The sequence below is a fragment of the Choloepus didactylus genome, chromosome 7 (assembly GCF_015220235.1).
Source record: "Choloepus didactylus isolate mChoDid1 chromosome 7, mChoDid1.pri, whole genome shotgun sequence".
Lineage (NCBI taxonomy): Eukaryota > Metazoa > Chordata > Mammalia > Pilosa > Megalonychidae > Choloepus > Choloepus didactylus.
This window is the reverse complement of record NC_051313.1, coordinates 92,991,873-93,019,705: the sequence shown is the minus strand read 5'-3', so window position 1 is coordinate 93,019,705 and position 27,833 is coordinate 92,991,873. Positions and strand designations below refer to the sequence as shown.

Sequence of the window (27,833 nt, the reverse complement as noted above, 5' to 3'; positions counted from 1 at the left end):
CTTCTGAACCAGGTGGGAAAGCAGGGGCACTGAAGGAGCCCAGCATCATTCTCTAACTTAACTGCCTGCTGTCAGGTGCACAACGCCTCGGTGCCTGCCTTCCGGCACACAATGCTTTGGCCTTCTCCTAACCTGGTGCCTGCCTTCAGGCATCCGATGCTTAGGGAGCGGCCTCCCTGATTAACTTCCTGAGCCAGGGAAACTTCTGTGCCTCTACAACCTACCTTGTTCTTGATGACGCAGATAGAATGCTTGATATGGGATTTGAACCCCAAATAAGGAAGATTGTGGATCAGATAAGACCTGATAGGCAAACCCTAATGTGGAGTGCAACTTGGCCAAAAGAAGTAAGACAGCTTGCCAAAGACTTCCTGAAAGACTATATTCATGTAAACATTGGTGCACTAGAACTGAGTGCAAACCACAATATTCTTCAGATTGTGGATGTGTGTCAAGACATAGAAAAGGATGAAAAACTTACTTGTCTAATGGAAGAGATCATGAGTGAGAAGGAGAATAAAATCATTGTTTTGGTTGAAACCAAAAGAAGATGTGAAGAGCTTACCAGGAAAATGAGGTGAGATGGGTGGCCTGCCATGGGTATCCATGGTGATAAGAGTCAACAGGAATGTGACTGGGTTCTAAATTAATTCAAATATGGAAAAGCTCCTATTCTGGTTGCTACAGATGTGGCCTCCAGTGGGCTAGCTGTGGAAGATGTGAAATTTGTCATCAATTATGACTACCCTGACTCTTCAGAGGATTATATTCTTCGAATTGGAAGAACTGCTTGCAATACCAAAACAGGCACAGCATACGCTTTCTTTACACCTAATAACATAAAGCAAGTGAGCAACCTTATCTCTGTGCTTCGCAAAGCCAAACAAGCAATTAATCCCAAGTTGCTTCAGTTGGTCGAAGACAGAGGTTCAGGTCGTTCCAGGGGTAGAAGAGGCATGAAGGATGACTGTTGGGATGGATATTCTGCAGGCAAAAGGGGTGGATTTAATACTGTTAGAGACAGGGAAAATTATGACAGAGGTTACTCTAATCTGCTTAAGAGAGATTTAAGGGGTAAAAACTCAGAATGATGTTTACAGTGCCGCAAATTACACCAATGGGAGCTTTGGAAGTAATTTTGTGTCTGCTGGTATACAGACCAGTTTTAGGACTGGTAATCCAACAGGGACTTAGCAGAATGCTTATGATAGCACTCAGCAATATGGAAGTAATGTTCCAAATATGCACAATGGTATGAACCAACAGGCATATGCATATCTGGCTACGGCAGCTGCACCTATGATTGGTTATCCAACGCCAACAGGATATTCTCAATAAGACTTTAGAAGAATATGTAAATGTCTGTTTTTCATAATTGCTCTTTATATTGTGTGTTATCAGACAAGATAGGTCTTTAAGAAACATGGGAAAAATAGAAATGACTGCAGTGCAGCAGTAATTATGGTGCACGTTTTCGCATTTAAGTTGGATATGTCTCTACATTCCTGAAACAATTTTTAGGTTTTTTTTTACTAGAAAATGCAGGCAGTGTTTTCACAAAGTAAATGTACAGTGATTTGAAATACAATAAATGAAGGCAATTCATGGCCTTCCAATAAAAAAAATTTGAAGACTGAAAAAAAAAAAAGAATATACCTTTTGTTGGGGTACCTAATTCAACCCACCACACTCACCCAGGTGATTGATGCAAAGTACATGACAATGATTAATAACTGAAAACCATTAGTTATGTTTTAAACTCCCTTTATTATAATAATACAAATTATTTTCCAAAATTCTGAAGTAGGTGTGGACTTTTTCTCCTAAGAATTTCAAGGTTTCAGAATACCTCAACCTGCTTCAGCTTAGGGGAACCAAAGGAATACTTCCAAGGTCTCAGGTTTGAAAAGTATCAGAAAGTCCTAACTATAGAATAGTTCGAAGCAATCACAGGTGAATCATGAGGGATTTGTGTGGCAAGTTAGTACCAAAATGTACTTTTTCCTCTAGAATTCACATAGGCAGCTATGTTCAGTTGTATTAGCATTTTTATGAATTCTTTACAACTCCACAGTTCTTCAGTATCACTGAAATGTCTCACAGACTTCTGAGATATCTTCTTTCCATCCATTTGCCCTCAACTTCTCTTACATGTGGAAGGTGAAACTTGCCTAACAGAGTTGATTTTTCTCTGCCTCTGTTTTCATAGGCAACTTCAGGTTTGCATTTTTATCACTTCTCTATCAAAACAGGTTGGCATTATTGTTGGGTTTTCATGGCTCTTTATTGGAAGTTCTCGAAATTCATGTATCATTATTTATTGTTCTGGGTGGGTTTGTATGCAAGCTCCATTTTATTTCCAATTTTTTTTCTGGCCCAGTAGATTCCTAGTAGATCCAAATATTATATGTGTGTGTGTGTGTGTGTGTGTATGAGTGCATGTGTGTGTATATATATATGTGTGTATATACATGTATATGTATATGTGTGTATATATGTATATATATTCACCAGTACAAAAGCCTAGTAATGAGTGTCCCTACATATAGAAAGTAATTACAAAGCCACTAATTCTGTTTACAAAAGCACACAAAGCCAAATGATTCAACATCTGTCAGAGCAGAGGTTTTCCCACTTGATCCCTGCCTCAGTTAATCCTATCTCAATGAGTCCTTGCCAGGGATGTCTTGAACCCCAAGTTGTAGAATAACCATGTTTAAGATCACCTAAGAGGAGTTGGCTTTTATTTGCTGCAACTCTGGGTATGCCAGGGAGGTGTGGGATATTGGGAACATCAGTTAGCACCCTTATGCCCCTTGCTGTGTAGTAATGCCCTCAGTAGGACTTTAATTTGTCTTCATTCCTTCATTCAATGAATATATTTGAATGCTTGCTTGAATGCAAGGCACCTCTATTGAATTATGTGTGACTAGCTTTTTTTATGCTTTGGGGAAGTTTGTACAGATATTATTTCAGCCTTAATTCTTTGCCTGAGTCCTCTTATGTAGCTACACTATGGGACAGAACCACATGTAGTTCACAGCAGTTATGAAGATAGATTTCAGGAGACTCAGAATGGCCCCTGACCTCCCTCCTGCCTTACCTTCTCCCTCCACTTCCTGCCCCCTACCCCTAAATGCTTCTCTTACCAGCATTAGGTGATCTTGGACATGGTTATTCTACAACTTGGGAGTCATTTATTTGATTCAGATTGTGTTTTGTTTTGTTTTTTCGTTTTTAATTAAAATTTAAGCTTATTATTCAGTTGCACTTTAGTGTGAATTGGTCTACACTTCCAGGAAGCAGATTTTAATGATTAGAAGGTAAAGGAAGCCTGAAGTTTCTGGTCACTTTAGGGGGAAAAATACCTTTTAAATAGAGAAGGAAAAACTGCTGTGGGAGGAAGCCGGTTATACCCAAGTCATCTAGCATAGATTCTGCTGATCACAATAGAAACTATTGTTGGTTTAGAGAGCTGTTACTAGAATTGTGCTTTTTGCCTTGTATGGGGGTTATCTATGGGAGGAGATAAATATGTAGTCTAACTGCTCTATTAAACTGACTGCTTAGACTTGCAGTGTGTGTCAATTCAGGCTAGAGGAAATCACTTAGAATATCAGATTCAACAAGATTTTATTCTTTTCATAATCCTGGTGAGGGTTGGGTATAGGATGTGGAAAAAAAATAAAACATTTTTTCACTTGCTTTACTATATACTTACGTTTTTCATTAATTAGGCTTCTCTACAGGATAATGTTCAGGCAGTCTGGTTTCAAATCCTGGCTATACCCTTATCATATGACCTTGAACAAATTATCCTCTTTAAAGTGAGGATAGTAATGGGCTCTACCTCATAAGGTTATTGTAAAGATTAAATAAGAAAGTGTATGGAAAGCATTTAGCACAGTTTGTGGAATATTGTAGGTGCTCAAAAAATGTTAGATATTATTATATTTGTGTTTAATTTAACAAGTTCCTTTATGATTTCATTTAACTTCAAGGTATGGTTGGTCAACATCTCCTTAGGTATTATTCCAAATAAATGGCTACTACTCCAGTATTTTCTTTATCATTTTACAATCTATGGCTTGATAGCTGTTTTATGTATATACTTATTCTAGTCAGTACTTGCCCTTTCAGGGAATTTACTGCTGTTTTGGCATCTTAATTTGAACATTGTGCAGATGTGCTTTGTTTTTCTTATCAATGCCCCTGAACCTAAAAGAAATGAAAACTGTGACAAGAGTGAAGTCTGAGTTTCCTATCGTCCTTCAAGCTTCTTTAAAGTTTCAGATACAAACACTCTCACAAGTACACTCATTTATTTTCACCAAAGTAGTTTTATGGAAGGCGTCCTCCAAGCATCTCTTTCTTAGACTAGTTTGAGTTATTACTTTCTTTAAAGTTAATCAATACTTGCTGTTTAACCAAATAAATCCAAATGTGTTTACTTGGACCTGGTCTCTGAAACCTCATTAGCATGTCTGGTATGCATTTCTGAAAATGTCATGAAATGTGTTTGTAGTAGACACAATTCAGTATGACTGCCTTGCTCAGGATCACTTCTCAGGAGGCTGAGAATTCTGTCTTCTTGTTGAGGTAATGACAATGGACTCCACTCCTTGCCATCACTGAATGGGCTACGCCAACCACAGAAACTCCTCTGGGCCCAACAGTTATGATTCAAGAGGTGTGAGCAATATCCGAACTGGATCAGTCTTATCTGGGAATTTTTAAACTTCTGAATGGTTTCCTGTTTTTATTTTCTAATCTTTCTTGCCTATAGCAGTAAGATGTTAGCTTGCAGTTACCTCCAATCATTCTTCCAGCGACCTGGGGACAGCTGGCCTGGGAGAAGCAAAGATGAAATTTATCGAGGAAGAAGGAACATCTTATGGTATTTGGGTCCCTGGATGCATTGTATGAGCCCAGATCCACTCCTGGTCTTCTCACTCTACATCAATATTCTGTTTAGGCTTAAGTTTGATTGAGTTATTTTTATTATCAATTGAAATTAAAAAATTCTCACCAATACAATGCCTTTAACCTTCAACCTTAAAGTCAATAAAAATTTAACCCTTACTTGCAATTTAACGCTGAGAACACCTATGTCAGAATTCAGCCAGTTTAGAATAGAGAGTTTGCAACTTTCTAAAAACACTTCTACCGTAACTGTGGTAAATAAAATATGATGTTAATGTCAGGAGGTATGGAAAACCTAAATGTAGCTTGAGTCCTTACTGAGGAGTCAGATGCAGTAGCTGAGATCTAGGTTCAAACTCTGATGGCCACTTATTGCCTAGGTGTCTTGGACCTGTTTTTACATTTTTCCTGTGTAAAATGAGGATTATAACTAGCTCATAGTGTAGTCATGAAGAATAAATGATATAATGAATAAAACAGAGCTCAATAGGCTTTTTTTCCCAAACAAACATATCTTATCTTTCTGTCCTTTTGTTGATGCTCAGACCTCTTATTCTTCTGCAAAATGTGGGGCAACAGGGTCAGACCACAAGACCTTTCATACATCTGAGCTTTCAGTTTACTTCTTCCCTGTTATTCAAGCCTTGAGCATCTGAGGCAAAATTCTTGTCTTAATATTTTCATTGTAACATATTCCCCAATACCTACTTTCCACAGTCTTGGAGAGCTGCTTCTTTTGCAAGTAATCTTTAACACAGAGACAGAACTGCTAAAAACAGATTTTCCCTTAGCTGAACCACTTCCAAGGCAGTTTAACTCTTTATCATCACCTTGGTCTATTTCCTAGTTTTCTTTTATTGTTATTTGTCCCCAGTACTAGGTCTAATTAAGGAATACGTTTCAGTTTTTCCTTCCCTTTTCCAGCTGGGACTCCTCAGTTAATTGGAATCTCTACTTTCCTTCATTTTCTGGTTATCACCCACCCCAAACTTCCATTATTAGCAGATTCTATTCAAAGTGTCTGTTTTCTTTGATGCTCTGGATCCATAGTAACTGAATAAATGGTAAATGTAATTATCACCAACATAATTGTGATATTCACCATGTTTACAATTATTCTCTAAGACACTAGGTAAACTGAAATCTATAGCCCCTTTGGTCAACAGATTCAGTTCCACTTACATGATTGGTGGGTGCATATCTCTTCTTCCTCTCTGTACCATGTATATCCTCTCTGAAGCAGCTCACTCAATCATGAAGGATTACCTACCTTTCTTCATAGAGGAGGACTCATCTTTGGATGAGGTGTATGGGTTAAGACTTTCTCTTTTGGAAATTCCAATGAGGTGCCACTGCCTTTATTTCTATAGTCATTAAATTTAAAATTTTGTTGATAGGTATCTCAATCTGAATGTAGTCTATAATGCACACATACTAGTAATAAGCCTATAAATAAAGTTTCATGTGTTTTGTTTTCTTGGCCGGAAAGAGAAACAGTTACCCATTATATTTCTCCTTGGAAGCCTTTCTCAAGTTCAAGAATGGTTTTATTATTGCCTTTTGAAATGTGGAATATTTGGATGAACAGACAGTTGGCAAAATGTCTTTGTCCTAGTGCTAATAAACTTTGAAGAAAGTTTTCTACTGCTTTGAAGAATATCTTTTCCTGTTGATAGTCTGTCAGTAATTGAAGTTGTAATTTCTACTCATGCTATGGTCTAGATATTGCCTTAGTATGAAGGAGAAAGAAATGAAACTGTTGAAAGGATTCATCTATCAGAATAACTAGATCCAAGTGTTCAAAGGGGAAGCAGAAGAGCCCAAGAATAAATCATTTTGCTATCAATTATATTGTTTTTTTATCTGAAAAAAATATGTATTAGGAAGAAATGCACTGGATGTTAAATTCTCTGCACTCCCAGATGTGCATTGTCTCTGCCTTTTCAAATATTTCTTTCAAATTCTCCCTAATGGTGCAAAGTAGCTATGCATTTATGAATGACCTTAATGGTCTCTGCTTCTCTATGGAGTTGAATAGTGTGCTAGCTGTGCTGTGAATTCAGAAAAAAGTTTAGAATGGGCTCACCTTTTCATCAATACATTGATTATATTCATATTTTCATGTTCTGGGCATTGATTAGATATGTATTTGCATGTTCTGACAGCTGATAGACACTGCACAAAAATTGTGCATTTTTTCTTCATATTATGATAACATATGACCACAATTGCAAAAACAGTGAAAAATAACAACATGGTCAATAGCTTGAAGAGTGTTATTTTCCCTTAGCTGAATTATAAGAATGAATTGTTCAGGCCACAGTCTTCTAGGCTATTGCATGTTAAATGTAGAATATAAGAAACATAATGATTTTACTAAGCTATATTTTAGAAAAGAGTGACCCACAATCATTGATTGATTCAGTCAACTAAAGAGAGTATTTCTATTTGCTAGGACTTTTGTTAAATGATGGAGATAAAATGATGAACAAAACAGACATGGTTTGTGTTCTTCTGGAGCTACATGCTAGTGGAGGAGTAAGATATTAAATCAAGTAGTCATGAAAAATTACAAATTACAATTATGATATGAATGATGAAAGACCTACTCCAGGAATAGTCAGAGCATATAGTTGGTTACTCAACCTACATCGGGGGAGGCAGTTGACAGGGTATCCCTGTGGAAGCAATATCTGTATGATAATTTGAACAGTGAGCAGAAATCAACATGATAAGGTGGTGGTGAAGAAGAGAGAGCATTCTGTGTGGAGGTACAACATGTGCAAACACACTGTGGTGAGAGGGAATGTGGCATGTTGAGATAACTAAAATAGGACAAATGAGACTGGAATAAGAAGTACAGAGTACAGAAAGGTTGGAGTGGCAGGTAAGAATCAAATTATCTTAGACTTTTTAGGCCGTTTAAAAATTTGGTCTTGACAGAGTAATGGAAACACACTGAAGACTTTAAAGAGAAACATGATGTGATTAGATTTATGTTTTGAAAAGGACTATTTGCTGTGTAGAGATGGGTTTGTAGGAGGGTAAGAATGGATGTGGAAGCCCAGTTAGAACATTACAGGAAAAAAAAACAATAAAAAATGACTCATTCTATTTTTCCATATGCTTTGATTGTATCTTTTTCTGGCTTTCAGTATTGTGCCAATTAGTACGTATTTATATAAAGAATAATACAAGACGTATGAGTGAATAAATCCAGCAAAGGCCCCAGCGTTGGATAAAGACTGGGACAAAGACTTGATTCAGCTGTTGTATGTCTTCAGTGTCTCTCTTCTTTAATATTGATGCCCATAGCATGATGACTGTGACTCGATTTAAAAACTCAAAAGTTCTACAGCACCATCAAAATTCAGAAACAAAAATTTTCTAGGTATAACAAATCACTCATTGGTGCATTAAGGAAAGACATACAGAAGTAATAGGGATATAGGGCAGACATTGTATGTTTCAGTCCTTGTGGACCAGAAAGTGATTAAACAAAATTGAAGGTCTGATTAAGACTACAAAGGGTGCAAAGATTCCTGAGGTTCTTGGTAATTATGCAATAGAAATTTAATCCATGTTGCAGGAAATTAGTCTTTGAAGGATAAAATGGTAATTAGGTCGGTTGACAATATAGTATGAATATTTTGCTGAGCTTAGGAGGTCATTCTAACTGTTTCATTAAGACTCAAATATTCTATTAAAATGAAGATATTCTAAGTATGTCAGGCTTTAGAAAAAAATCCAGGAATTAGAAAGAGATTTTTTTTTTTAACAAAGAGATATTTTAAATTACAAGTTCTTGATGCCCATTCAGGAATTTTATTGACAGCCAGAAAGATATGAAGTAAATATTTCTGCTGAAAATTCTTTCAAATTTACCACAAAAGTATATAAAATATTCTGAGTTTAAATAAAGTTGAGACTTTGAAGCCTTGAAAATGTTCTCTGTTGGGGCCAGGATGCCTTGGTCAATAGTCCTGGTAGTGTGTCCTGTTCAATGAAAGGCAGATTTGGGGCAGCAAAGATGTGCCCTGATTGGCTTCTCCCAGGAGACCTAGTATTTTTGCCTTTTTTTTTTTTTTTTTTTTTTTTGGATTTTCAGAGATCAGATCCAGAGCCTGATAAGTTTTGTTTACCTGGGATATAGATTCTATGTCCCAGAAGAAAAGACTGAAAACTCATCTCATTGATTAAAGGGCTACTTTATCTCCGATTCAGCACAAACTCCATGTTTCATAGCAGGATTCTAGCAACCTTTTTACTAAGAAAGGAGACAACCTGGCAAATAATACTAGGGCTAGTCTTTCTATGATCCATTTAACCCAAAGACAGTTCTCCATCTTATTAAAACCCGTTTCTAGGGCCCACAAACTTATAGTTCAGTATGTAAATACACAGGCTTGAGAGTCCTACATACATGGGTCAGATCCTTCCTGGTTCTACCAATTATTATGTATGAGAACTTGGTCAAGATATTTAACTTTTCTAAGCCTCATTTTCTCTTCTGTAAAATGGGGCAAATAATGGTGTTTATCTCATATAATTACTGGGAGGATGAAATGGCTTCATAAATATAAATAAGTTAGCATAGTGAATGGCAAATAATAAACCCTAAATAATTGCAGGCCTTTCCAATCTTTTATGATCTTTATCTGGTTCTCATTAAAGACATAAACAAAGGAATGAAAAATTTCCATAGATTATTATGCAAGTTAATCAAAGGTAATTAATATCCTATGGAACTAACCTCCATTCTCAGAGATATGCATTTTTTAAGAAGAAACCATTATTTTGAAATTCACTATTAAAGCATCGTCATAAACGTCGATATGAAATTGTCTTAACTACTACAACATTCACAGCATTCTCCCCACTTTTCAGCACCATGGGTGGAGAGGTGTTAATGGCATATTGTATAGGTTTTCTTCCTCTATTCAGAAATAGTTTATCCTTGGGAAACTATTAACTGTGTAAGTAATTCTGCAAAAGTTAGTGACTAGAGGGAATAAACTGAATGCAAACATTGAATATCCTAGTGTTTTCCTGACTTGTTTAAATGGGATAAATCATGTGATTTTTTGCAAAATGCAATTTATATGAAAATGTAATTTCTAGACATTCAGCAGCCCATTTACAGGGAAAAAACTATTGTCGTAAATCCAAAAAAATGCAATCTTACATTCTCATGACTATTTATCAAAAATGAAATATTTTTCTGGAGGCATGATAGACAACTTATTATTATACATTTGGGTTTTTTAAAGAGTCATATTTTGTTTCAAAACTGGTTATTATTTCTGTTTGACTGCTTTGGGTTTTGAAATGAATATTGTCATTAGCAAAGAAGTATACCAAGTTACATAAGCGTAAACAAAACCAGGATATATTTGAATGGCACTTTAGAGGACGTTTCTCAAGGAGTCATTTAGGTAATTTAGAAGATTTTTTTTCTCTGATCTTCTGATACACCATATACAGATACAAGAGTTTAACTGCTAACATTGAGTATCCTAGTGTTTTCCTGACTTGTTTAAATGGGATAAATCATGTTTGGGTCATCATTTTAAAGTAATTGCAAAGCTAAAATCTTAATCTCTTACTTTCTAATACCTCACAATGTTTCCCTTCTGATCATTAGGGTTAACTCTCCTTTGCCAATTAATCACAGAGAAATTCTTCTAAGTATTCCTCCCTATTCCACATGCAAGTTTCTGCTGCTGATGGTATTTTGAAACAACCATATTAAAGATATTTTGGAGCATCTGCCTCACCCACAGTCCTTTTCTTTGAAAAGTCTTTCCCCTCTATGTGCTTGAACCTTGCAGCCATTTTATACCACATGATCCCTACCCCACACCCAACTCTGACCATAGTTGTTTGGGCCAGAGCCAGATACCTGACTAAGGCTGCACCAATAAGATTCTCTTTCCTGTTACTCAGAAATTGAATTGAGTTCCAGTCTCTAATGGCTGAGTTTGTCATTTGGGGGAATCCTTCCACAGTTTCCTTAAAAAAGGGTGGAAAGCTAGTTTTCAGGGAGGGAGAGAATGAACAGATTATGTAGAGAGAATCAAAAACAAGATCCTATGAAGACCCCCAAAGTCATGGAGAGTAATTTTGTTCCCTAACGCTTTCCAATTGCTGGCTCCAGACCCTCATGAGACCCACGAATTATCCCTGCATCCTTTTAATAATTTTCCCTTCATTGTTTAAGATAGTTTGTCTGAGTTTCTGCTATTTGCAACCACAAGTGCCTCCGCTAAGAAAGAAACTTGTCTATGGCCTTATGTGGGGAGAAAATGCTAAGAAGTAATCCAGGCTAAGGGAGTGCTGAGAGCAGAGATGTGGAAATATTAAAATGCTGAGTGCATTGGGAGAGCAGTTTATACAGGTAGGAGAGTGATCCAGGTGGGTTGAGATAGCTCATAAAGGGCCTTGAACCTCAGGTGCCTTCTCTCTGGGCCTGAAATCTACGTGGCACACTTGGAAGGGGCTTTGTCAAAATTCATTTCAAGACTTTCATTTTCCTATGCCTTGATGGCTGACTATACTACTACTTCCGGATCTCTCATTCTTTCACTTACATGGTGACCTTCATTCAGGTTACAGTGCAGCTTCTCATGATTGATTTCCACTCAGTCTCTAGGATTTTTCTAATCTTATCTGTTATGTATTGTTTTGAAAGTTTAACTTCTGGAAAATGATCTCGTTTTCCTTGTTTCCAAGTTCTTGATAGGAAGAGAAGGCATGTAATTGTTACTTTCTTGTACCATATATAATGTTATATTTTAAGAACATGTTATTTAATTTGACCAACAAATACCTTTATTATATAATTCTGGTGTTTATTTATTTATTTTAAATTCAATTTTATTGAGATAGATTCACATACCATACAGTCATCCCTGGTGTACAATCAGTTGTTCACAGCACCATTATATAGTTGTGCATTCATCCCACTTCAATTTTTGAACACTTTCATTACCATACACAAAAAAAGAATAGGAATAAAAGTTAAAATGGAAAAGAACACCCAAAACATGCCATACCCCCCCCCTCCCTATTATTCATTTACTTTTTGCCCTCATTTTTCTATTCATCTGTCCATACACTGTATAAAGGGAGTGGGAGCCACAAAGTTTTCATAATCACACAGTCACACAGTGTAAGCTACATAGTTATACAATCATCTTCAACAATCAAGGCTACTGGGTTGCAGTTCAACAGTTTCAGGTATTTCCTTCTAGCTATTCCAATACTCTAAAAACTAAAAAGGGATATCTATATAATGCATAAGAAAAACCTCCAGAATGACCTCTGAGAGATTTAAGATCTCTCAGCCACTGAAACTTTATTTTGTTTCATTTCTATTCCCCCTTTTGGTTCAAGAAGGTTTTCTCAATCCCTCAATGCCAGGGCCAAGCTCATCCCCATGAGTCATGTCCCACATTGCCAGGGAGATTTACACCCCTGGGAGTCATGTCTAACCTATGGGGAGGGCAGTGAGTTTACCTGCAGAGTTGGCTTAGACAGAGAGGCCACATCTGAACAACAAAAGCAGTTCTCTGGGGTGACTCTTAGGCACAATTATAAGTAGGCTTAGCCTTGTAGTAACAAACTTCATAAGGGCAAGTCCCAAGGTTGAGAGCTTGGCCTTCTATCTTAGTAGCCCCCAATGCTTGTGAGAATACCACTAATTCCCCAGGTGGGGAAATTTAATATTTCCACATTTTCCCAGAGTCCCTCAAGGGGGCTTTGCAAATACATCTTATTCTCTGCCAGAATTGTTCTGGGATGTATTGGGGCTTCACACTAACATGCACAAACCAACCAGACCTCACTCCCCATCAACTCTCCATATAATTATGTTGTTTGAATAAACTGACCATACATGTCAAATTATATAATGTGTTACATAAAATAAAGACCTTGCACCTAGTAAACATCTCTTCCTTTGGTCCTACACAGAAGCTGAAGCTTCAAAAATGCCATCAATATCATCCTTTACCCTTCAGTCTGATTTACCTTTGTCCTAACCAAGTCCATTTCATTCATATTTCTAACTGAAGTCTGATCTCTTTTATCAGACTCTTTAACATTTGCTGTATGGGATAATGCTGACATTCATAAATGCCAAACTCTGGCTCTGAGTCTCAGGTGTCACACAGATACCCAAAGTTCCAGGGACCAACCAGGTTATACATGAACAGCTCAGCATCTCAGAGTTTAGAAATAACCATTACAGCTCAGGAATCGATGTAACTGCTATAAGAGCTTACAGTCTAGGAAACTTTACAGTAAGCCTTCCCCTGATAACCTATGCTCTCAGACTCAAATCTTAGGGTTTGCACATTATAGTTAGTCCATATTAGTGAGGCATTATAATATTTTTCTTTTCATTTCTGGTTTATTTCACTCAACATACTGTCCTCAATGTCCATTTACTTCACAACTTCACTCCTTCCTGTAGCAGTTCGATATTGCATTCACAGATTGTCATTCCTTTCTTCAGTCAATGTTACCCTTAGGTCACCTCCATCCACTGCAAATCATGAACACTGACACCATAAACCCCACTGTGCAAATGTTCCTTCATGTCTTTCTTTTCAGTTCTTCCAAGTATATACCAAATAACCAAGTTGCAGGACCATATGGCAACCCCATGTTCAGCCTCCTGTGGAACCACCACACTGCCCTCCAGATGGGCTGCACCATTCTACTTCTCCACCAATGGTGATTAGGTACATCCTTTTCTCCACATTTTCACCAGCATTTGTATCCCTCTGTTTATTTTTTAGACGGTTTTATTCACATGCTGTACATTCTGTCCTCAGTAAAAACTCAATGGTTCTCTGTAAAACCGTGTAGTTATGCATTCATCAACACTATCTATACAAGGATATTTCCATTTCTTCCTCAAAAAAACAGGAAGAGGCTAAAAAAGTAAAAAAGAAAATAGAAAAAGAAAGAGCAAAAGGTTGACAACTACGAAGCAACAAAAGAAAAAATAAAATTAAAAAATACAATAAAAAAGACAACAACACCAACACCAAGTATCCCCATATCCCTCCCTTATAGCCCCCTCTTATAGACATTTAGCTTTGGTATATTGCCTTTGTTACAATTAGTGGAAACATAATGTTACTGTTAACTATAAACTCTAGTTTGCATTGGTTATATTTTTTTTTCTCCAATACTACTCAATTTTTAACAGCTTACAAAGTTGACATACATTTGTTCTCCCTCATGTAAAAACATATTTGTACATTTAATCATAATCATTGACCACTCTAGGTTTCACTAAGTTACACAGTCCCAGTCTTTATCTTCTATCCTTCCCCCTGTCATTCAGCCTTCCTCCTCATCCTTATTCACAGTCATGTTTGTTCAGTGTACTTACATTATTGTGTTACTGTCACTCATTATTGTGCCTCTCACTCCTGTCTTTTCCTATCTGTCTGTAGTGCTCCATTTAGTATTTCCTGTAGAGCAGGTATATTATTCACAAACTCTTTCATTGTCTGTCTGTCTGAGAATATTTTAAACTCTCCCTCATTTTTGAAGGACAGCTTTGCCTGATATAGAATTCTTGGTTGGTAGTTCCTCTCCTTCATTACCTTAAATATATCATACCACTGCCTTCTCGCCTCCATGGTGTCTACTGAGAAATCCGCACATAGTCTTATTGAGCTTCCCTTGTATGTGATGGATTGCTTTTCTCTTGTGCTTTCAGAATTCTCTCTTTGTCTTTGACATTTGATAATCTGATTATTAAGTGTCTTGGCATAGATCTATTTGGATGTATACTGTTTGGGGCATGCTGTGCTTCTTGGATCCATAATTTTATGTCTTTCATAAGAGATGGGAAATTTTCAGTGATTATTTCCTCCATTATTGTTTCTACCTCTTTTCCCTTCCCTTATCCTTTGGGGACACCTGTGACATGTACATTCATATGCTTCATGTTGCCATTCAGTTCCCTAAGACGCTGCTCATATTTTTCCATTCTTTTCCCTAACTGTTCTTTTGTGTGTAGGATTTCAGATGTCCTGGCCTCCAGTTCATGAATCTTTTCTTCTGACTCTTTAATTCTGCTGTTGTATGTCTCCATTGTGTTTTTTTATCTCTTATATTTTGCCTTTCAGTCCCATAAGTTCTGCCAATTGTTTTTTCACACTTTTGATTTCTTCCTTTTGTTCACCAAGTGTCTTCTTTATATCCTTCATCTCTTTTGCCAAATCTTCCCTCAACTCCTTGATTTGATTTTTTAATTGATTTAGTGTATTTGTTTGAAGATGTTTAATTAGTTGTTTCAATTCCAGTATCTCAGTTGAGGTATAAGTTTATTGCTTTGACTGGGCCATATCTTTGTTTTCCCTAAGGTGACTCAAAATCTTTTGTTCTCCAGGCATCTGTTTCCTTGATTACCCAAATCTGATTTTCCCAGACCAGATGCCCGTGTCTCAGGAGGAAGGTGTAATCAGTTTCAAGTTTCCCTGAGCAGCAAGTTGTCAGATATTCCCGTGAGGCCTCTAGACTTGGTGCTTTTCCTATCCTGCCCAGCAGGTGGTGCTTGTCATCCCACAGCAACCCACCAGTGTAAAGAGGTGCAGTCCCTTTACTTCACAGTGGACCCAGTCCTGGCCAGGGACCAAGGGTGTCAGAAGTCAAGCTTAAGTCGTTTCTGGTTTGTTTTCCCCCAGGCCCTGGGGTCTAAGTTCCTTGAGGGAGGGCTGTCACTTGAGCTGGGCCCTACCCCCGTTATCTTAGGGAAGATACACCCCCTAGGGAGTTCTCTTCTACACTTGAATTCCTCCTTTGTCTCTCTGACTCTCTTAACTCTGCCCTTGCCTGGGTCAGCCACTGCCAATTGAAAATGCCTGAGGCTTTCTTTAATGAGCTGCTTAGAAAGAGAGAAAAAAAAATGGAAAAAGAGCAAAAGCCCTTTTTCAGAGCCAGTGTCCAGCCCTTCAGGTTTGCTGGTTGACCAGAGTTTGTACCCAGGTCTGTGTCCCCTTTTTTGGGACACAGCTGTTCTCCAGCACTCTGAGCTCAGCTGTCTCCAAAAGCCTCTGTTTTTATTTAGTTATATATATATATATATATATATATATATATATGTTTTTTGTTTTTGTTTTTTTTTTTCCTTCAGCCCTGCCTCCTCTCTGCCAGCAGGAACCCCAGATTCCTGTTTGCTCAGGGCCTATCTGTGCTTGTATGTTGTATTCAGTAGCCCAAATTTGTTAAATTAAAACCACATTTGGAGCTTGGCTGAGCCACCCCTCCCTGCTCTGACAGGGACTGCTGCTTTCTCACACAGCAGAAGTTTTGCCGCTCAGCCTGCTGTGCCAGGGAGAGTGATACTAGTCCATACTTTTTGCTTACTTTATGCTGCTATCTCAGCTGTTCCGCCCTTTCCTGACTGGTGTACAATGTGTGCGATGTGTGAGCAATCATGGATGTCCCCCAACAATTGTTCCAGACTATTTACTGGTTGTTCCTGGCTATTTACTAGTTGCTCTAGAGGACTAACTAAATTCCACACCTCTCTATGCTGCCATCTTGCCCTGCTTCTGATGTTTGTTTATTTTCAATGGGAACTATTCATGAAGCAGTGGATTCAAACTTTCCTTTATAAGTTTGAGATATTTGAAAGCAGGAAGGTGGCACTGAATTCTTTTAAGGAAAAAAGGTTTTGGGTGTAAGGGATTTGCTTCATTAATGATTTTAAATTTTGCTGTAGATGAATGACCACACCTTTATTAGCTATCACAGCTTAGAATCAGGTGCTAAAGATCTAATAGTTCTTGCTACTTGAAGTAAAGCTGATAGCATCAGCCATTCCAGTATAATTTTGTTTTAAGTGTATTTAGGTGGCTAGCTATAGTTGACAGTGATAAATGAGCGCACAACTTAGGGCTCTTTGCATATGTATTGATTCATTCTAAAAAGACCAGTATAGCTCTTATCACAATGTGTTTTTAGTCTAAGATCCAATGAACAAATTTTGGATGAGCCAGTTACCTGAACTGTAGGAAGATACAACATTAACCATTTTTTATGAATATAAGGGTTAACACCATAGCTATCATAAGACTAAACATCTGGTGGGATTACTATAATTTTTTCATTTAGAGAAATTCCGTATCACATGATTTGGGAGCCACACTTGTAGTACCAGAGATCAGTTTAGATGGAGAGATAACTAGCAAGTTGCTTAAGTTGATATTGCATCCATGACTCTTGCAGGAAAAAGGAACAATATTAAGAATACTCGACAGTGAAGGGATGAGAGAGATAAAAAGAGATGGACTGAAAAGAATTTAATGACTCTTTGTGGCTTTATATCTGTCACAGTTTTTGTGCTACATTAAAGTTTCATTATTTTCACATTTTGTGTTTTCATATTTTTCCATCCCCTTCTTTCTGCTAAATTTATCAAGTAATACAATGTTGATAATGAAGAGCTATTTCTGCAAATGTCATCGAATCTGTTACTGGAAATGAATAAAGTGTTTCACTGAAGCATTTCCTTCAAAATACATTTTCAATTAGCAGCAGAGGATTTGTGTACAAAACATGCTTTTTATAAAATTACATAAGAAATAGATCATGGAATGAAAAAACTGAATATCTAAAATCATAAATATTTGTATCTTTGTTCATTTTCATTGGGTCAAATAGTTGCACTGATCTGCTTTTACAAACTTCATTTTCTTGTAATATTTGGAGCTAGCTTAAAAATGTATTCTACCTAAGCTCCTTGTCCTTTTCCTTGCCATAAGGATAAATTTTAATAGCCATTTCTGATAATTTCACTAATATGTTAAAAATATTTTATGTATGAATATCTGAAGGCATTGATTGAAATTATTTCCATAACTATGTATTAGTGTAATTACTATTTTGGATTAAGGTCTTCATTTAGAGTTAAGAGATAAAGCATGATTCTTTTCTATCTCCATGACTGAATCAGCACATTATCTCTTACAGGAATTTGTATCAGTGCTGCAGAAAAACACAAGAAAGGCAGGAATTCATGTCTTCATTCACCACGTATTTATCACACTCCCAATCTTGCCACTTACACAACCTGCTTAGCTTTAGGACTCATGTAGGATTGAACATCTTCAGGTGAGTGCAGCCCATCTTATGCATCATCATTCTCCCCTTCCATAGAGAATATACTCATTAAATGCTTGTTAAATGAGTATATGGATGTTTTAAATTCAACTCTGTCTACATGCAAATAGTATCTATAATAGCACCAACTGCAGTGTACCTATTGTGTTTCTAGTAGAAATATAAGAATTCTCCTGATGCCACTGCCACCCGTATTACTGAACTAGATCCATATTTCTTCCCTACTTACCTATGAGCTATGGAGAGATGGAGATAAATGACAGGAAAAACCTGGATATTCTGATTGACAGTTGAACTTGTCTTTATCAGGAACTATTAGTGAATTTGCATCATTATTCTTTAGTGTGTTACACTGTTTTGAGGTATATTTCCATTTAGAAACCATGCTTTCATTTTTCTGGATTCCAATCATGTTTAGTAATAAGTGACATTAATTGATAGTTTCTTGCAAGGGAGGCAGATCTTGAAAAAAACTATTATACATGCTGTTTTTATGATTATAGGTGAGTAAGTTAAAGAAAATTAAAAATAGGAATGCTTTCATTGACATTTTTTTGGAGTCCTTATGTGACATGATATGAGAAGCAGAGTATTATGTAACATCAAGACAGTTTGCTGTATTCAAATACCATAGGTCATTTTTTATTGCTTTTAATTAAAATTCATTATAACTTTTCTTTGCACCACTTTATCAAGAAGACAAAACTGTGGCTAGATCTGCCAGGGTTACCAAGCGCCTTGTGGCTTACCACCTCCATTTGAAAAGGTCACAATTGTATGTACCTGCTTTTTAATTTTCTAGGAGTTGTTATAAAAGTGACAGCACAATGGGCTTGGAGTTGGAAAACCTGAGTTCAGATCTAGGCTCTGACTCTTGGTACCTTTATGATTTCAGTTAATCCATCTTCTCTCTTGAGCATCAGTTCTCTCTTACGTCAAAAATGAATAAACAGATGTTTTAAGATATGTGAGATAATTCATGAAAAGCATTTGTAAACTCTAGAGAGGTTCCCAAATTTAAGATATTAGAATTGTTATAAAATTTGTAGGCAGTTATTATTATGGGGCAAATGAAAAGCACTTTTAATGAAAATGTCATGCCAGCAGAGACCTTTCCAGAATATCTCTCCCAGGGCTCATTTGAAAGCTGGAATCAGGCTGGACTCAGGTTGTTGATTGACAGTAGCATGCTTGGAGCCCTATATAACCATGCTTCATTGCTCCCACTGTGTTTTCACACAGCTTGCTCATTGTTAATTAAACTGAGCCAAGTGTGTCAGCATTTATTAGGCTGGATGCTGGACAAGCATGGAAGTGTGAAAGTAAAAAGGAATTTAAAATATATGAATGGTTATTTAAAATACATAGGCTTTAAGGTTTACATACCTTGCCTTCTTGTGTATTATAATTTAAAATGGCATCCGCATCCAAGAAGGAAAATGCAAAAGACATGTCCAGCTCTGCTAATGCTGATGAGCATGTGGGTCTTTTGGAGCCACTGAAGCATTTAGATTTTTATCCCCAAGAGGCCTGTGGTCTTCATTCAGCTGGAACAAGTAGAAAAGAATCTCAGCGATGACAACATGATAGCCAGACTATCAAGAGACATTTTCAGCTGGATGGTGCATTTTACTTTCTTTGTCTTTAAAACAGAAAAAAAAAAAAAGAAGAGCCTTTCCCCCCACCTCCCCTTCTATCTTCCTAATTGAATAGCACAACTCACTCCTGAGAAACTAAGTCAGACTCCCACATTTCTTTGATATTTGTAACCAGAAGGGGCTCTTGTAGATGAGAGATCATTTAGAGATAACTTTAAAGGAGGAAGTTAATGGAAGAGCAAATAAAAGGAGAAATTTTTCTTGCTCCTTACTATTCCTTCCTGTTAAAAGATCTTTAACTTTGTCTGAAGGAACCCTGCCTCATTCTCCTGCCTGGTGATTATAGATGAATACTGACTTAGATCTTTACCACACAGCACTGAAGTGTCCTGTTCTGTCTTTGTGGACACTTCCTTCTTTGAGTCATTAAAGTCAGATCTAAAAGCGTTTTCTCCCCCTCTTCTTTAACTAGAGCATAGTCAATTCCGAGGGGTCTACCTAGAAATAGATTGTACTTTGGTGCTTTTCCGATAACCAAAAGAAAAAAAAAGGGGGGACAGTCTCCTTGGAATTAGAGGGGGATATGCTCACATTTACCGAATATCACATGAAACAAAATCTTTTTTAAAACAGATCTGCTAGTTGGTTATCCACAAGCAGAGACTCCTTTTAGTGTGTCGGAAATTCTGGCCAGGTACTCTTGAGTGTGTTGCCATATGAAAATATTAATATCAGCTACACATTTTTATCTGTCAGCAGCTCTGATTTGTACACATTTTCATGCTTATTTTCAGAAGCCTTTGTTGAATACACAAAAGTTATGTTTTTCTTTTAAGCTTAGACAGATTGTAGTTTACTATAATAAGTCAACAATAATGAATGAATTGGTGTACACCAAATGACATTAAAAATAAGGACTTTTAAACCATAGAAATAGGCAATATATAATTATGTTACACATTTTTGCTTAATGAATGATAAATTAATTCAAGGCAATTCTCTTTCATTTAGTTTCCTGCCTTGTATAGGTCAGACATGAGATCAATGCTTTTCAATATTTCTAATTTTCAGTGTTTAAAATTTCATTTCCTATTGTAATAATTTTTAGCTACTCAGCCTGCTTATAACAACTAAGGATAGAGATAAAAAGGCTCTTATGAAGAGGCATTCATTAATGGGCAAGTATATAAAGATTAGAAAAGTCTGTCTGAATCACAAGGCCGGGATGGCATTTAGTATCCAAGTCTGCTTCCAGACAAAATTAGCAAAGGCTGCAGTGAAGTTAAAGCCTGCTGGTTGCAAAATTGGAAATTGGTTTCCTGGGGCTCTCTGTAAACTCTTCATTACTTTACTCAATCATGGTTCATTAGCAAGTTAACAGACAGAAGACCAGTGCACGTTGGGATATATGTAGAGCCAATCCTTCCATTTCCTTGAGCATCACTTAAAACTTGAATGTCACAGCTGATTAGACATTGCATCAAAGTGCATTTTCGTACAATGCTGTACATGGTTAGCCTACAGATTATATCCACTTAACCTCTAAATATTACCAGGTGTTTTTGTTTTATCATGCATTTTACAGGGCAGCAAAAGTTTTAATTCAAAATGATGCTGATGGAACAAATAAAAAATCTCAAAAGGCATCTGAGAAAGAAACTACTCAAAGTTAAGAGACTCAACTAACATAGATTTAATGGTTCACATTAATGTAGCTCTAATTCACTGGAGGGGAAAAAATCCATAGGGACATTAGGGCATTTAAATGTGCTTCTGAAAATGGTTGGACAAACTGTAGCCTTGGCACTTGAAATAGTTTTGCTCAATCTAAGCAAATGGCTTTGACTCTCAGACCAAAACAATTCATTTATGCAGTTTATATTGTAAGGAGGTATTTTAGTAGTCTTGTGACTCATGAAAAACACTAACTACGGAATGGGCATAACGACTACTGATTCCCAAAGACCCAATAGAAGTTGTGGCATATACCTATTTTGGCCTGATAGGTATTTGTATTATTACTCAACGTCTCAATTACTGGTTGTTATTTAGACTATCTGTTATTCGAATTTTACGTGTTTCCTATTCAGTAAGTAGGCCTAACTCTCGGATGAAATAAAGTGGGATGGGTGTTTGGATTAAGAAGGACTGGGTTTGACGGGGAAAAAAAATAACTAAAGGTGGAGGATATATTGTTTTTAAAAGGTCAGTGTATATGCCAACAAAGCAAAAATGGTATTTAATTGAGCACTTACTTAACATAGGAGGGAAAAAACATGACAATGACTTATCTTGTCGTAAATTCTTTCCTTTGAGATCAAACGTTTTTCATGTTTATTTTTCACCCACTTTCTTTTCAGTTGGATGTTTCTTGCATTTATTTAACAGTTTCTAGATTAGTCATCCCTACATCATTTCCTCATTTGTTTTCATATAAAAGTTGAATTTTATGAAATGCAGCCTATGTGCTGACAGGTAAGCACCCAGCTATCCAATCATTGCACTTTAATGCTGCCTGATAGATCCAAACATATTGATTGGAATGAGATGTTCACCATGGCTTTTAAAACCTCTCATGGAGTTTGAGTCAATAATAGGCCGTTGAACTGTGTGTTTATTTATATCCAGGCTTCATTGTCATTTATTGTTTCTTGACACTAATAAATGAATGAAACAGGTCTCTGTAGAAACTTACTCTATGGAAGAAAACCTGTTGTAAGGTAAAAATCACTCATTCTCTGCCCCCAGAATATTAGACTGATTCTGGCTTAAATGACAAGGAACAGTTCTGGCTCAGGAGGAGCCCATATTTAATAGGTATCTGGGGATCTGAGGTGGTCTGTGGACTCACTTGACCCACTGGGCTGTCAAGGCTCTTCCAGTTTATATCTAGAGGAGCATGTGGGTCCTCTACCAGACTGACCCAAAATTAACTCCAGTTCTAGAATATCAGTTCAGATTCAGGTTGGAAGAGAGGTTTGAACTGTTCCCTAGATCTGCACCATTTATTTCATTATGTCTCAACTCTAAGAAAGATTTGCATCCTTATCAGTGCATAACCTCTTGTTGTCAACTGTCTTCTCTCTTCATTTGAACTATCTTTCCCTGAGGAAATTCAACAGCACTGTAGTAAGATTTTAAACTCTTCCCAAATCATAAAATAAACAAAACTATTATGAATATCTCTCCTGCATTAATCAAGCTCACTTTTAAGTTTATGCCTTTGGCACTATTGTTCCAGATTGTAAACTCTTAGCAAGCAAGAGCAATGTAAGCATTGATTAATTTTTGTCAATGCTATGTGATTTAACCTTAATATATATTGACCATTTTTATCCATTAACATAATCTTATTTTTCCAAATGAACTGTTTTCCTTCTTATTTCCTCAATGTATTATATTATGGACTCCTTAAAGTGGAGTTAAGAGGAAAACACTTTTCTTGCACTCATTTTTTGGGGGGTTTTGATTATATCAGTGTTTTGCCTGTTCCTTTTACATTCAGAGACAGAGATAAATATTTCTACATTAGCCAAAGACATGACTCTATTTTCAGCAGGATGCTCTTTCAGTTTGCCTTTTGGTTACTAACTACTCTGTTTGCAAGCATTCAAAAAATATCATTCCTTTCTATGCAGAAGTGCACAGTTCTTACCTTATAACTCAATGCCCAAGGGATCTCCTTGCTCTCAAGTCTCTTGACATAATGAATTTATCAGTGTGCATACCTCCTGTTTATGGGGCTGTGCCACGCTTTGATGAATTTTGACCTAATTTCTTCAATGATACCTAACCTGCAGAAAAATTCTTTTGTCTTGTTCCCTGAGAACAACTACCTAATGAAACAATTAATCACCTTCTTAATCAAATGCAAAACTTTCAATGAACAAGGCTGAAGAAATGGGAATTATAGGTGCCATATCCTGAGTAGGAAAGTGAGAAAAATTTAGAACTATTCAAACCCATTGCATAGACATTGCAGAAAAATAATCTCTTTTAAAGGGAAGAATCAAGTAGGCCCTCCAAGTCAAGGCTGGACTTGAAACATCAGGGTGGGATGCAGAATAGGATGAGAATTGTACATATGTAGCATCCTTTTTTGTTGTTTGTTTGCTTTAAGAGAGTCCACATCTCAAGATGCATACAGTTTGAAACACTGTGTTCTGTCATAATTTCTGAACATTCTGAGACCCATAAGTGCTTTTCCCCCATCATTAGTAGATGAGCACCTGCTAATTATTGTTTCCATTCCCTAATGACAGGAAAGCACTGTCTGTAGAAGCTTCAAGGTAACCCATTGTGTCCAGAGAGTTCTCTCAGGATCAGGTAGAAGAATTGGAGGCTATCACACAGAGAGAAAACTGAGAGAGAGACGGGACTGATTAGGAAGGCTTCCCTGGAAGGCAGTGGACAGGAGGAGAGACAAGTCAGGTAGAGTCAGTCTCAGCTGGATGAACTGTGGATCTGAACTAGGGTGAGGCGGTATCAGAGCAGAGAAAATGCACCGGATTAGGACCTAGAAGAACTGAGTTATGGGCTTGGTCTTGTCAATACTTATTTGTGAGACTTCAGGCATGTTATTTAATTTTAGTGGCTCTCAGTTTCATTGTCTGTAAAATAAATGGAAGCGCCAAAATAATTTCTAAGTTCCATCACAGTTTTAAAGTCTATGATTCTATGGTATGTCTTATTCTGAGCCATCATATTATCAAAAGGAATGAGGCTGCTTATAGAACATTAGAATTAAATTCTAAATGAACACACTAGATCAATCCTTTTGACACTGATGGTTAGTTAGCAATTTAACAACCACAGTTAGAAAATGAATTCATGAGAAAGATAAAGAGAACATTCACTAAATACACTCTATTAAGAAACATTTTCTATTTTATGTGGTGATAGTAACAGCAGATTAGAAAGTTACTTAAACAAGTAACACATATTTTAAAAATATTTTAAAAGGAATGCACTAATTTCAGATTCTGTTTGCAAACCATTATTAAAAACTTATATTTGCACATAAACAAAAATGCTCAAAACCAAAGTGCTAAAAAATTTTCATTTTATTTTTATTTGCAAAGGAAATTATATTGAAATTCTATTTAAAGGGAATATGGCAATATCTCTCCCTTCCTTCCCCCTGCTGAAGGCATCTGTTGGAAAGCAGATTTTATCTAGACCACAATCTCCTAGGTATTTTAAAAAATATGAGCAGAGAGAAAAACAGGAATTACTCAGAGGGAAAAAATGAATGCCAGCTTCTACTATACTGCACTGAGGTGGCAGAAACAGCTGCACAACAGCTTAATCCTTGTGACAAGCCCAGAACTCTACAATAACGGCTGGCACTGTCTGATGAAATTGCCAGGGAGCCAGATGCCACAGCTGGGAACATTATCCTTGTGTTTCAGATCAAATTGGTACAGCAAATGGGACTCCATTGCTAACACTTTGGTATCCATATGAACTTCTGGAAAGAATTGAATTCTTCTGCTATAAATGGTAAGTGGCAAATGGTAATGGGGAAGCTTGAATGAAAAGGATCATAATATTATTAGGAAAAGAAAGTGAAAAAGAAACTATAAATATTGCTCAAAGGAGGAAAAATAGAAAATAAGGAGTGATTTTTAAATGGCCAACTATAGAGGGATAGAGGAATTGTGACAGTATCAGGTTGGTGGATGCTCTAAAAATTACGGGACTACTCACATTTTCTTTAAAGAAGATAGTAGTATTTTTGCCAGAGGCAATGAAGAAAACAACAGGGAGAATATCTGAACTAGAAAAAAGATGAAGAAAAAGTCAGCCCTTGATATCATTCTAAATAGTTAAAAATATTAACGTCTTCAATGTGTATAACCTTGTGTTAACAACTAGGTGGTTCTCAAGCAGTCTACAAAATAGAATAATATAGTCTATACATGTGGTAGCGTTCATATACAATGTATAATAAATATTTTATAATTTATGTACACATGTAAGACCCTGTGTGAAGTACTGTCTCTCTCTGTATATATATTATAGTCTATGTGGTAGGCAGAATAAAGGCCCCTCAAAGATGTCCACTCAAATTCCCAGGACTTTTGAATAAGTTTTTCCCTTACATGGAAAAAGTGACTTTGCAGATGTGATTAAGGATGTGGAATTTGAGACGGGGGAATTATCCTGGATTATCCAGGTGGGCCCAATCTGAGCATGGGTCCTTAGAAGAGGAGAACCTTTCAAGCTGGGTCAGTGATAGGAGATGACAGGAGGAGAGATTTGAAGCATGAGAGGGACTTCCCCTGCCATGGCTGGCTTTGAAATTGGAGGAAGAGGGTCATGAATTAAGGAAATGTGCGTGGCCTCTAGAATATGGGAATGGCCCTCGGCTGACAGCCAGTAAGAAATGGGATCTCATCTAATAACAAGGAACTGAATTCTGTCCATAGCCCAAATAAGCAAGGAAATGAGTTCTTCTCTAGAGCTTCCAGAAAGGAAATCAACTCTGATGACTTCTTGATTTTCACATAGTGAGACCTCTCTTGTACTTCTGACATGAAGAACTATAAAATACTGTTTGTGTTGTTTTACGCTGCTAAATTCATGTTAATTATTTACAGTAGCAACAGAAAACTACTACAGTCTAAAAATTATTAAATACTTAACAAGTTAAAATACAATAAATAGTGCAATGTTGAAATAATTAAGTCTCTATTTAGCTACTGAATTAGTAGCTTTAAAAAGACTCATATGAGATCATATGAGACGCAGTTTGAGGCTATTTTATGGGAAACAGATATATTACAGACTTAGAAAGAGATGTAGGATTTGCTGAGAAGGAGATGAAGGCTATGAAGATTGTGTGTGTGGGGGGGGGAGTGACAGGAAAAAAAGTGTTTTTTGTTTTGGTTTGGTTTTGGTCTGAAAAGCGTGAGATGTTTTGTGGGGAAAATGGGTGAAACAAAGGTTTATATATAGCAATCAGAATAATAAGGAAAAGGGGATCGCGTACAGATTGTAGAAAGAGTTTGAGCTTTCTTCTAATGTCAGTAAGAAACCTTTTATTTTTGAAGATATGCACATAAATGTTTCCGAGTCTCAGAAAATGGAGAATTATGCATTTAACTGTACAGTGGTGCTTCAGCCTTACTATAAAATAGATGTGAATTGGCTTAATTCTTGCTGGTGTTAAAATACTTATTAATGTATCACTGAACTACTCGTTCTCCCCCTAAGGCATTGCTTTATTCTGCCCCACCTTTGCACCTGCCATGCCCCTGCCTAGGTTTCTGCTCCCTCCCATAATGGTGGGAGCTCCTTTCAAATATAACCTTTTCTGTGAGACTTTTCCAGACATCTCCAAGCAGAGCTAGCCCCTCCCCACTTTGTGCTACCAATGTATTTTGTATATGCCTGTATTCTAGCATTCACTCTTGCCGCATTTTAATTATTTGCGTACATGTCCATCTCCTATCGTTTCCTTAGAGCGCAACCAAAAGAACATAATAGGTATTACTGTTTGAACAATTATTAGAGTAATATACTTGTGGTAGGTTGTATTATGTACTCCAGGAAAAAAAAACACATGTTCTTAATTCCATTCCTGTAGATGTGAAAACCATTATAACCACTTTTTGAAGATGTTATTTTTAGTTATGGTGTGGACAACTGAATCAGGATGGGTCTTAATTCTATTACTGGAGGACTTATAAGAGAGAAAATCATGGGAAAGAGCCAGAAGCTGGAAGTCAATGGAATCCAGGAGAGAACATTTCCAGGTAACAGAAAGCCAAGGAACCCAAAGAATGCTGGCCAGTCAGACCACTACTGACTCCAGGAGGAAGCAAGCCTCCTAGCCTCTGACACCTTTATCCAATAAACTCCTGTTTTTAAGCCAATGCATTATAATTATATGTTATTTGTCTTAGCAGCCTGGAAACTAACCCAGTGCTTTACACATATTATTTTATTTAATCCTCACAGCCCTATGAAGCAGAGTTTTAAATTTTATTTTATTTTTGTCAAAGTAGTAAAGCATACTGTAAAAATTGTTTGAACCCAATACAATAAAGGAGTTCATGATGTAATGCAACCATCCCCCCACCTGCACCCCACACCACAATTTGATGCCTGGAAGGCATTTTTAAATTTACTTCTGTTTTTAGGCCCTCAGGTGGTTAC

General features: G+C 36.8%; 1 protein-coding gene and 1 pseudogene across 1 annotated transcript in view; both read left to right on the top strand.

The window, feature by feature from the left end:
* Positions 1-1,348, top strand: part of LOC119540658 — a 38,307-nt pseudogene extending 36,959 nt beyond the window's left edge.
* Positions 1-27,424, top strand: part of PRIM2 (DNA primase subunit 2) — an 804,531-nt gene extending 777,107 nt beyond the window's left edge. Inside the window, exons 16-18 of the transcript XR_005217813.1 lie at positions 17,923-18,063; positions 25,082-25,172; positions 27,262-27,424. The gene's annotated coding sequence lies outside the window, so the exon portion shown is untranslated. The remainder of the gene's footprint in view (positions 1-17,922; positions 18,064-25,081; positions 25,173-27,261) is intronic.
* Positions 27,425-27,833: the final 409 nt, after the last annotated feature.